The sequence below is a fragment of the Corvus brachyrhynchos genome, unplaced genomic scaffold, assembly GCF_000691975.1.
Source record: "Corvus brachyrhynchos isolate BGI_N302 unplaced genomic scaffold, ASM69197v1 scaffold150, whole genome shotgun sequence".
Classification (NCBI taxonomy): domain Eukaryota; kingdom Metazoa; phylum Chordata; class Aves; order Passeriformes; family Corvidae; genus Corvus; species Corvus brachyrhynchos.
In genome coordinates, this window is record NW_008236162.1 from 122,598 (window position 1) to 134,579 (window position 11,982).

Genomic DNA, 11,982 nt, shown 5'->3' on the forward strand with positions numbered 1-11,982 from the left:
CCAGTGCTCCACCACCCCTCGTGGAGCCCCTTCAGGTCCTGCAAGGGGCTCTGAGGTGTCCCTGGAGCCTTCCCTTCTCCAGGCTGGACCTTCCCACCTCTCCCATCCTCTCTCCAGAGCAGAGGGGCTCCAGCCCTTGGAGCACCTTTTACAATCCCTTTTTTTTGTCCTGAACTTTAACACCAGCCGGGGAGGCGCTTCACAGGGACCCTCTGTCACTGGGGTTAACCCAGTGATGACTTTGTCCCACAGTTCCCCTGTCCCTGTTTTCTGCCAGCTCTGAACTGACAAATAAAAGGTTCTGTCCCCTGAGGAGCTTTCCCGGGATGTTTCGCAGTGTGTGGAAGCACCTGGCAGACCGGGCAGGACCCACATCCACTTGGAGCCCAGCAGCTCCATCAACACCCGCAGGACAATCCCTGCAGTGGGACAGAGCTGAGCTGCCCTTCTCAGAGCCATCCGAGGGCAAATCCCAAATTCCCTTCATCATTCCCTCCTCTCTGCCCCACCAGGAAGCACTTTTCCCATTGTTTGAGGCACGGGAATCTCCCCAGCTAAGCCAGCATTCCCAAGCACTGCTGCCACAGCTCCCTCCCTCCTCATCTGCGAGTGCAACGAGCTGAGTACAGACCCATCCCAAAGCTCTGCTGATTCCAATTCCCCTCATCTTCAGCCAGGCCTGCTTTAAATCCCCTCCCCTCTCTCTGCATGGACACAGCGGAGCCGGAACATTGGGCTGGATCCAGCACATTTAAATTCAATGGGCCTAACGCTGCTCGCTTTGCCTTTTCAAGTCTCCTCTTTCATCCCTGGATCCTGTGGTTGTTTCAGCCTTGACAGAGTGGGAAACACTGACAGCTCCAATACAGAAATATCTGAAACAGGTGAGGCGGGTCCGGATCCCGCGGGAAATGGCGCCACGTTCCCGATATTCACACTCGATTATTTGTGTGGTGAAATAAGGAAGGAAATTGCCAACAAAGCCAGGCCTGGCCTTGCTGCACTGCTCCACTTTGCCTTTCTCTCCTCCCCTCCTGGAATTGCTCTCTGATGAGGAATGAAGAAGAACATCCTTGTTTCACACACTGGAGTGGGACGTCCAGGCCTGGGGCAGCCAGAGCTTCACCACCCCCACAGGGAGGAATTTCTTCCCAATATCCCATCTAAATCTCCCCTCTTTTCATTTAAAACTGCTCCCCTTTGTCCTGGCACTCCAGGCCCTCTCCAGGTAGTCCTCAGAGCACCTTCCAGGGCCTAAAGGGGCTCCAGAAGAGCTGAGGAGGGACTTGGGACAAGGGTCTGGAGTGGGACATCCAGGGATGGCACAGCCTCAGCTTCCCTCAGAAAGCTGTGCCAGGGCCTCACCTCCTCACAGGGAGGAATTTCTTCCCAATATCCCATCTAAATCTCCCCTCTTTTAGTTTAAAACTGTCTCCTTTCACCCTGTCCCTCCATCCCTTGTCCCAGGTCCCTCTCCAGCTCTCCTGGAGCCCCTTTAGGCCCTGCAAGGGGCTCTGAGCTCTTTTTTTCTCCAGGCTGGACATTCCCAGCTCTCCCGGCCCTGCTCCAGAGCAGCTCCAGCCTTATCCTAATGATACACACATGAGAATTCCTTCCCAATACCCCACCTAAACCTGCCCTTTGTCCATCTGGAACAGAAATGGAGCAAAAAGAAAGGATCCCCCTATAAAAGTTTAATAGGCTGAAGTGACCCCAACCTAACCCTGCTCCCCCACTTCCAGGGATTCCACCCAAAAGCAGCATCAGGGCTCACAGCTGGCTGAATCCCAGGAGCTCTAATCCCAAATCAATGCCAGATCCGCTCCTGTCCTTTGCCATCCACATCCCTTCTGCTCTCTCAGGCTTTTCCTGTCTCGCTCCTCCTGACTCGTGCTGGGGGAGGCTCAGCCCTTGGAGTTTATTCCTGGGATTGTATCCGTGTCCCACACACACAAATCCAGCTGAAATCCAGTCTGTGAGACACCAACCTCTCGTTATTAACCTGGGAAATGAGGTGCAGCCACCACTAAACCCCTTCCAGTTCAACCCACACAAATGTTGGTGTGTTTGGGATCCATTCCCATTAAATTTGCCGCCAGATTTTCCCAGGAGCACCGTGTAAAAAATTCCGTGCGAAGGAATTTTGACTCAATCACTTCAAAATTAGTCCTTTCTTCCCCTTGAATCCTTCTCTGCTCATGTTTATGGAGAAGTTACAGTGATGAGGAATTTACTGGCATCAGCCAGAGCCTTCTGCTTGTGTTGTTCTTCCACTCAGATCCCGGTTTTCCACCCAAAACATTCCTTCTGGACTTTTGCAACTGGCAGAGAAATGAATTGGAGGGAATGGAAGCAGAGGAACCCATGCCCACATGGCACAACAAGGGACAGAGGAGGGGGAACAGCTCCAAGCTGTGCCAGGGGAGGGTCAGGTTGGATGTTGGCAGAATTCCTGCATGGAAAGGGTTGTCCTGTCCATGGCAGCCCCCATTCCTGGGGGGATTTCCCAATGGATGTGGCACTTGGGGACATGGATTGGGGTGGCCTTGGCAGTGCTGGGGATGGTTGGACTCGGTGACCTCAGAGGGCTTTTCCAAGCTAAACAATTCCATGATTTTATGGATGAGTAGACACTGACCGCTGCCAAAAGTCACTGAGAAATTCCCACTTGGAGATCAAGAAGAGACCCAAGCTGACCATCCGTAGGCAATTCCTGTGCCAGCTGAGATCACACATTGAAAGGAGAATTTGGGAATTTACCTCTCCAAGAGGATGGGCAGGAGAAGGATGTGACAGCAGAGACCAGGACAACCAAAATATTCTCTCCCTGTATCATCACTTTGATGTCTTGAGCTCACTTTCCAAAGCTTAATTTAATGGCATTTAACTTTTAATATTAAATATTTTTAATATTAATATTTTTAATATTAAATACAGAGAAAAATGGCAAAATTTGTGCTACCCTAACTTCTTAATGGATGCACTTCTGATCTTTTTTGGAACTTCTGCACGCACTTGGTTATTTTTTATAGTATTTTTATATTATATTTTTATTATAATGTAATAAAACCCTTCAGTATTTATTATTCAGGTATTTAGCAGGCCAGCTCCCAAATTTTTACATTTTTTTGGGCCAATACATGCAAAAAAATTGCACAGAAACACTGAAAATGGAAGAATCGCCTGCATTTACCTCATTAAACACCTACTGAGTCAGAGCAAGCACCAACCTGTATTTCGGGACTGTCTCTTCCAGTAATCGAATTCCCAATGATTTACTGCAGCCATGGAGACAATTCCCAGCTATTGACTTCAATCCTGCAGGATTTAAACCTAATTAAAAGGAACTGAGATTGTCAGCCTCGAGCTTGGCTTTTTGCTGCTCTTAAGTGGCAGAAATAGGCAAATGAAGCCAAACAAGGAGTGAAATCAGCTGGGTGGGTTGGGAATTTTGATGATTCCCATTTCCCGGTTTTCCTGGGCTATGTCAGGCACGTTCCCTGACATTTAAAATGAACTTTTTTGGGCTACATTTATCAAAAGGCAACAGGTTGGATTCAGAGTGTTGCAAAGCTGACACCTGGATGGGGATGGTGGAGGATTCAGCCCTTGAAAATTTCAGGAAGCAGCAGCAAATCGGAGCTGACAGATGCTCCTTTGATCTGACAACTGGAACTCCCATGGAATGTGGAATTTCAGCTCCTCTCAGCTCCAGGACGGGCGGATCCACCCTGAGAAGTCGGTGCAGCTCACCCTGTAACAAGTGACAGCACCAATCAGCTGCCTCACAGTGGAGCTGCTTGGAAGAGCTCGGGATTATTTTCCTTTATTTTGACACCTCCAGACTCCACGGAATCCATCGGAAGATAAATCGGGAGTCACGTGCCTGGGCAGGGATGCCAATCTGTCACTCTGCCTCCTCCAGAAATACTCCTCCTGCTGATGCAACAAAGGGAAGTGGGTTGGAGCCAGAAGAATTTTCCATTTGCAGCTCCCAGATTCCGGGTGTTTTATCCCAGGTTGTTTGCAGGGAGCAGGGAAGTGACAGCTCCATGCAGTGTTGCATCAGCAAAGCCTGAAATGCCATTTTCTTTTTATTAAACATTCTGGAATCAGCCCTCCCGCTCAGCTGAGTGGGAGAAAGATATTGCCAAGGATTCAGGGACTAAAGGAAGATTTAGGATATTCATTTCCTCCTAAGGAGGAGCTGGAGGAAATTTTGGAAGTGACATTTTTGTGTTCTCGATCCAACAGACAAAATACCTACAAAGGCATAAATGTTGGAATTGAAAAACAACGCTTTTGAAAATCCCTTGGAAACAACCCACCAGCAGCAGGGATGTGCACATGGGATCTGGGATTTCACACCCCAGCTCGGGGATTTGTTTTGGAATCAGCACAGTTTCCATCCCTAATTCCCTTCAGGTTTGATTGATGAACCCCAATAACTCAAATCCCATAAAAATCCTTTCGAGAACCATCAGCGAGCCTGGAAAGGAGGAAAGGACAGGTCACACCATCAGAAGTGTTGTTGTGGCAGAGCAAACCCTCCAAGGGGCAATTTTGCAGATGAAAAGTCAATTTTGGAGGCAAAGAACTGAAAGCTCAGAAATACAGCCCGGCTGTGTCATGGAATCATGGAACTGGGTGGGAAGGGACCTTAAAGATCATCTCATTCCAACCCTCTGCCATGGACACCTTCCCCTATCCCAGGGTGCTCCAAGCCCCATCCAGCCTGGCCTTGGGCACTTCCAGGGATGGGGCAGCCACACTCTCAGGACACCCTGAGCTCCAAAACAGAGCAATTCCATCTTTCCTGGCTATTTCCCTCTTCCATCCCTTCTCTTCCCTCACCAGGGTCGGATCCACGGTGCCCAGGGCAGGTTGTCCTCACTTACCCAGCATCCATCCACCACTCTGTCAGGTCCTTGGTTGTTCCCTGAGAGCTCCTACCCCTGATTTCCAGCACATTCCCCCAAACCTTCCCCCAGATCCAATTAAAGCTCCTCCATGGGTTTTTTATGGCTCCAAGCTCTCCGTTCTGGAGATTTGCAGAAATAATTTATTTTTCACGGCATCTCCAAGAGATAAAAGACAAAATGTCCGGATGACAAAGAGCAAACGGAGAGAAGGAGACTCTTAATGGTCAGGGGAGACCACTAAGGTGAGGTGTTTAATTCCCGGTGTCCTGGAATGCGATGCAGGCAGTAACGTATACCCAGATCCGGGTTTTCCATCACTTCCCAGCACAGCTCTGACTGCTCGGCTCTTTTGGGCTGGAATATGTAAACCAGGAGCATTTTTCCTGGAGTGCTTGGGAGGGTATGAACGGAACTGAATCCACCAGGAGAGAAATCTCTGCAGCATCGCTCATCCCCCTTCCAGAACGGTTCCTCCCAGGCACAGCAACTCCATCCAGCAGTTTATTTCAGTCAGGACGGGCATTGCTGGGAGATGAAATTTATCCCCATAAAGAGATCCAGGACTACTCCTCTGAGGAATTTAGCTCCCGTTTCGAGGCCCTAAACACCTGCTGACACTTAAGACAGCGAACTCCACCTTGTGTGCCCTGTTATGCCATTTCCCATTCAATGGGATCACGTTTCCTCTTGTCTTTCCAGATTAAATGAGGATTCTCTTCAACAGTTGCTAATTTTAGGGGGTATTTAAACAATCACCTGCCGAATCTTTGGCTTTCCCAGGGGATTTAATTAGGGAAGACTGGGGTGTGTCTGCAAGGGCAGGGATACAGATTCCACTGCAGCTAAAAGGAGGGAAAACACTAAAACTGATCAGCAGGACCCCCCCCGAAATCTAAAGAGGCTGGAGAAAGGCAGCAGCCATTGCTCAGTGGCTCTAATTACCCCCATAATTAGTAAATCTGGTTAAGGAAATAACGATTCCTGCTCTCAGGGTGGCTGGCCCAGAACAATCCTCTGCATTTTTGTCGTTCTCAGTGGATTGTTGTGCTCAAGGCTGAAGATTCGAGGGGACACTCAGACTGCCAAGGCAAGAGAGGGGTTATTCCCAATGTCACTGCCACAGTGTCCCCAGATTCCAGATCCCACTGAGCAGGCTCAGACCCCTGCACAGGGCAGGTTTGAGCTCAAAATAGTGGATATTTATGGAATTATGGAATGGTTTGAGTTGGAAGGACCTTAAATCCCGTCCAGTGCCACCCCTGCCATGGCAGGGACATCTCCCACTGTCCCAGGGTGCTCCAAGCCCCGTCCAACCTGGCCTTGGACACTCCCAGGGATCCAGGGGCAGCCACAGCTTCTCTGGGAATTCCATCCCAGCCCCTCCCCACCCTCACAGGGAACAATTCCTTCCCGATATCCCATCCAACCCTGCCCTGAGGCTGGCAGGGATGGGTTCAGAGCTCTTTTCCCACCAGAATCCTTCTGGGATTCCAAGCCTTTTATTTGGTTGTTGATTTGTTTGGAACAGCACCAAACAAACTCTGCAGCAACGAGTGAAATAAAGCCGGGTTCACTGCAGGCTGATTTAATGCACCGTTGAAATATTCCCTCAAATCTTCAGCCTCTTGGGCTCCCAGCACCACCAGCACTGCAGAGTTTTCCTCTCCAGCTTGTTCCCAGCCTCCTTCCTGACTGTCTCGTGCTGAAATTAAGCTGAGAAAGCAGCGAAGATGGGGCAGGAGGAAGGAGAAAAGCCACATTTCTGCCTGTAATGTCACTTCCAGGGGTGTTGACACTTCTTTGAGCTGGGATTCAGGGCTAAACCCCACCTCCAGTCTCACTAGGGAGGCCCTGGTGTTTCATCTCTGCTGACAGGACAGGTTCTCATCACCAGCATAACACCCATCCCTGCAGAGGTGCTTCATCCCCCAGCTCCTTCATCCACACAGATCCTCACCTGGACACAGGTGAGCTCCTCAAACCCCGCAGCTCATCCAGCTCGGGAGAAGTTGAAGCCCTTTTTTTGTCACAAGAATCAGCCGTAAGGCTCAGGGGCCATTGTCAGAGGAAAACAGATGCTCCGAGGGCTTTACAGAACCCCCTCTCCACCCACCAGGACCTGCCACCACATCCCAGCCCTCTCCACTTCCTGCAGCCTCTGCCATTCCTTTTATTGGAGCTGAAACACTCCTTTAGCCAAGCTGCTCTCAAGTGTGGGGGGAAGCTCACTTCTGGTGTTTGTTCCTTCTCCTCCCCGTGTCCTTCCAATTCTTTCCCTCTCCCCCCGCCACCTCCACCTGCTCCCACCGCTTTCCTCTTTCGGCAGCTCTGCCGATAAACACAAATGTTTGTTCCAAGTTTACCAGCCAAAAGCTCTTAATCATCGATGGTGGGGGTGGGATGGAGGGAGGGGAAGACTTGGGGGAGTTTTGGGGCCAAATTGTTGAGTTTCCATCTCAGGAGAGGCATCTCTGCCCCTTCTCCTCAGCCATTGGCACAAGGGGCTGTGGTGTCCTCCCTTCCAGTGCTCCTTTGAGCTTCCAGCCTCACTGCACCAGTTTTAGGGAATCCCTTGGGATTTAAGTCTTCTTAAAGCCACCAAATTTCCTGCTGATCAACACAAATGTTTGTTCCAAGTTCACCACAAAAAGCTCTTAATCATCGATGGGGGAGGTGGGATGGAGGGGCGGAACACTCGGGGGAGTTTTGGGGACGAATTGTTGAGTTTTGGGGCCAAGTTCTTCAGATCTCAGCTCAGGAGAGGCATCTCTGCCCCTTCCCCTCCTCCTCAGCCATCGGCACAAGGGGCTGCTGTGTCCTCCCTTCCAATGCTCCTTTGAGCCTCCACCCCACTGCATCCCTTGCTGGGAATTCCTTGGGATTTACGCCTTCTAAAGCCACCAAATTTTCTGCTGATCAACACAAATGTTTGTTCCAAGTTCACCAGGAAAACTCTTAATCAGCGATGGGGGAGGTGGGATGGAGGGAGGGGAAGACTGGGGGGACATTTGGGGGAAAATTGTTGAGTTTTGGGGCCAAATTGTTGAGTTTCCAGCTCAGGAGAGGCATCTCTGCCCCTTCTCCTCGGCCATCAACACAAGGGGTATGGCGTCCTCCCCTCTGAGGCCCTTTGACCTTCCAGCCTCACTGCATCACTTTTAGGGAATTCCTTGGGATTTGAAGCCTTCCAACACCACCAAATTTCAAGCCCAGGACCAGCACTGGCCTTTTGGTGCACGTGGTGGCTTTGATCCCCACGGAATGTGGAGAGTACTCAGGAACAGACAACAGCCCAAGCGTGGTTTTTGTTTTAAATTAATTAAAACCCAATTTCCAAACAAACAGGGACACGAGCAAATATCAAAGCCTGGAGTGAAGAGCCCGAGTGCTCTCGAGGGAGGCAGCTCAATCTGAAGTGTCCTTTAGGTAGAGCCTGATGGCTTTGATAGCGCCCCATATTTGATCAAATAAAGCTATTGATCCTTAGCATGAAAGTTCAATCCAGGCTATCAGTGCTGCAAGAGCAGCACAATAAAACCTCGCTCCTTTTGATCTCTGCTGAAGCATTTCATCTTGACATTTGTTAAATGTATCACTAGATTGCTTCCAATGAGAACAGGGCTTTAAAAGCTTCCTGGAAAAGCAAAGCTCCCATAAAAAATTCAACTTTTACATTTGTTAACTTTCCCATTCGCTGCTTTTCATTAAGTGCACGGCCCAGCCAGGTACTATTATTATTATTATCAATTCCATTTTAAGCAAGATGGGGAGACCTAAATGGATTTCTAAATATATACCCTTGGCTTCATTCTCACAAGTGGTTTTGAGGAGGGTTTATCTGCTGCTGCACCTTCGCAGTCTATCACTCCTGGGGACACCTCCTGACCCCAATCCAGCAGCAGGAACAGGGGGTGAGAGCAGAATATCCCTGAGCAGGACAGAAAGCACATGGCAAGGTTAGAAAGCAAATAAAGGAGAGAGAGGGGAATGGAAAGAACATTTTCCATCATCTGATACTCTCTAATAGCTGGGACAGGTTGTTGTCACAGCAACATCTCTGCAAAGCCAAAGAAAAGAGCAAAATATCCCATTTTATTGCTGTCAGTCAGGGCATAATTGGGTTAAAGTGAGGAAATGTGTCCAAGGCCAGGTTGGATGAGGCTTGGAGAAGCCTGGGATGTGGGAGGTGTCCCTGCCCATGGCAGGGGTGGCACTGGATGGGCTTTAAGGTCCTTCCCATCCAAACCATTCCAGGACTCTCGAAACCTTCAGGACACGCAGGTAACCCAGCCCAAATCACAAAGATTCTTTACCATTTAGAGCCGAGCTTTAGAACCGGCTTTGCATTGACTTTGCTCCATCTGCCTCCTTTGAGGAGAGTTTTGAATCCACCAGAGGAGGCCTCTGACAAACCAACCTGACCGATGCGAGCTCTGGTCTGCGGAGGCAGCTGGAGTCACGGATCTGCCGAGGGCTAAGGTGACGCTTCCTGACGGCTCCTGATGAAAATCCTAAGCAGTTGTCCCAACACAGAGCCACTGTATGGTGGCTGATTGACCTGCGGTACAAGAGACACAGAGAGCTCTTGGTAAGACAGTCTCTGGTGCCAAAGACCCCGCGGTTATGGTGAGGGAAAGGAGCCTCTCCCAGGATGTTTGGTTATGGCAATGGACCCCAGTTCTGCTTTCCCGGGTGTGAGCCACAGCCCTGTACTTGAGCTCGAGCTGCCGCTGTTCGGGGTCCTTTGCCTCTAGAACCCTTCACAAGTTGTAGCAATGAACTGCTTTCTGTGGAACTCTAAGCAAGGACCCTGCTCAACTCCTTGCCGTTGGCTTAATATTACTGGAGCCATCCTGTGTCTGTGCTCATGCATGTGAGCCACGGAGCTGGCAGGAACCCAGCAGTACCACTGCTCTTTTCTCACTCCTCAGCACCTTCCAGAAACCAGAGAAAAAAGCCAACATTTTAGATATGTGGCCTGGACAGTGCCAGATTTAAATCACAGAGCCCCAGAAAGGTTTGGGTTGGGGGAAGCCTTAAAGCCCAGCCAGTTCCATGGGCAGGGCCACCTCCCACTATCCCAGGTTGCTCCAAGCCCTGTTCAACCTGGCCTTGGACACTTCCAGGGATGAAACAAACGGAGGCAGGAGGAGAGGAATTGAGGATAATCTTTATAGGGTCAGTCTGCTGGGAAACACAGAACAGGTCTGGCATTTACTCACTGACTGGCTGAGGAGCTCGGACAGGACACAAACTGTGCCCTCCTGGGAAAGCAGAGCTGTATTTTCAGTGCCACTCATGTTTATTTGGTGTGTTGTGTCACAGAGTCCTCCTGGAGGTTCTTCCCTGCTGGGGGACCTCAGCTGCTTCAGAGCTGTTTTGTTATTCCCTGATGCCCATGATCCTTCCTCCCATGAAAACACAAATCACACAAAACCCCAAGTGAGAACACTGGGCTGACCTGAGGCTCAGCTCTACCCCAGAATATCAAACCCTGAACCTGCCCTGAACCTGAACTTAGGAATTCACAAACTCAGGGTGAGATTCCCAGCTGGAATAAACAGATCTAGTCCACAGAGGTCTTTAATTTACATTCTTTAGGGACTGACACCTTATCTGGAGCTTTTGAGAGGACTGAGGTGTTAGAACTCTCTTTTTGTTTGATTTTTAAACAAACCAAGGTGCTGGGTCCGACATTTTGGGCGCTGATGCTTTGCAAAAGGGAAAAAGAAGAGGGGAAGAAATGATGGGAGAGAGAACTGAAAAGAAGTGAAGATGGGAGAGAAAAAAAGACAACAAAAATGTGTATTCTTTTGAGAAATCAATAGGATCGACTCGATTTTTCCCTGCAACAATTCCAGATTACAGCTGGTGAAGGAGCAGGTTTCACTCTGCTTGAGCTGGCCCACAAATAGACCTGGTGTGGTGATAAACAGGCACTTTTTTTTTGGTGGAAGAAAACAGCCCAGGTGACTTCTAAGGCTCCTTAAGCTAACAAAGAAACACTTAGAGACCTGTTACACCCACCCCGCAGCCCTTCCTTGCGCTGCCTTCCCTGAGAGGACTCACCTTTGGAAGTAAATGGCTCGGAATTGCTCCCAGGGCTGTGTGGATACGTCTGTGGGATTTCAAACATGATTTCAAAGCCTTGAGAAACAGTGGAAGCTGCAGGAAAGCAACCTTGAACTCCTGATGTTCCCACACCATTAGGAAATTTTCTGAGAAGACGAGGAAAAAAAAGTTCGCGAGTAACTTCTGCTCAAAGCGTTTCTTTGCCGCCTTTGTGGTCAGCAAAGGAGCCCTGCTGAAAACAGATGCGGAAGGACTCAAAACAGGAGCACTCGGGGGAGCAGAGAGAAAAAAAGCCCAAAAAAAAGAAGCTCTTTTCCCTTTCCTTGAAGCTAAGTTTGTAACAGTGTTGGAAAGAACAATCAAGAAATTCCTTTGGAGATGAGAGGGCAGGGGACTGGGGGAGAAAGAGGCCAGTGCGTTTCTTGAAGGGCTCCTTTTCTTTGCTTTTCCCTCCAGGAATATCAGTATCAAAGAAACCATTGTTGGGTTGGCTTCAATGCTGGGAACTGCACTGAAGTTTGCAACTGCACAAACCGCGGCCTGCAGAGAGCTTGGAGCTCCTGAAGGAGCAGCAGAAGAATTCCGCAGTTAATGAGGTTGATTAGGAAGGAGAGTCCTGTAAAACCTGACATCAAACTGGATGAGATTGCTGAACATTCCCAAACTATTCCATGCATGGCTCCAGCTCGTTCCCTGGGATGGTTTCCTGCACTCATGAAGTACCTTGGAGGTGCAGCTCTGGCAATGAGAATAGCAGAGCTGTGGGCCTGGTAATCCTCTCTGGACCCTCCTCTGTCCCTAAAATGGGAGAATTCCTAACAAAAACAGTACCTGGGTACCAGGGGGCTTTTCCCAGGACACAGCTGGGGGGAGTCAAAAAAGGGGGAATTCAGAGGTGGCCACACCCGGCACCAGCCACAGCATCTTAATGGCTTCCCAGTGCCAGAGGGCAGGGTGGGATGGGATACTGGGAAGGAATTCTTCCCTG

The 11,982-nt window shown here is 49.6% G+C and overlaps 1 long non-coding RNA gene across 2 annotated transcripts in view; it reads right to left on the reverse strand.

Annotated features, from left to right (window-relative positions):
* The window catches only part of LOC108446047, a 34,441-nt gene extending 22,767 nt beyond the window's left edge, over positions 1–11,674 (reverse strand). For both annotated transcript variants that reach the window (XR_001861156.1, XR_001861155.1), the window contains exons 1-2: positions 10,992–11,674; positions 9,340–9,480 (exon numbers count right to left, since the gene is read on the reverse strand). This is a non-coding gene — a long non-coding RNA (uncharacterized LOC108446047). The remainder of the gene's footprint in view (positions 1–9,339; positions 9,481–10,991) is intronic.
* Between the last annotated feature and the right edge of the window lie 308 nt (positions 11,675–11,982).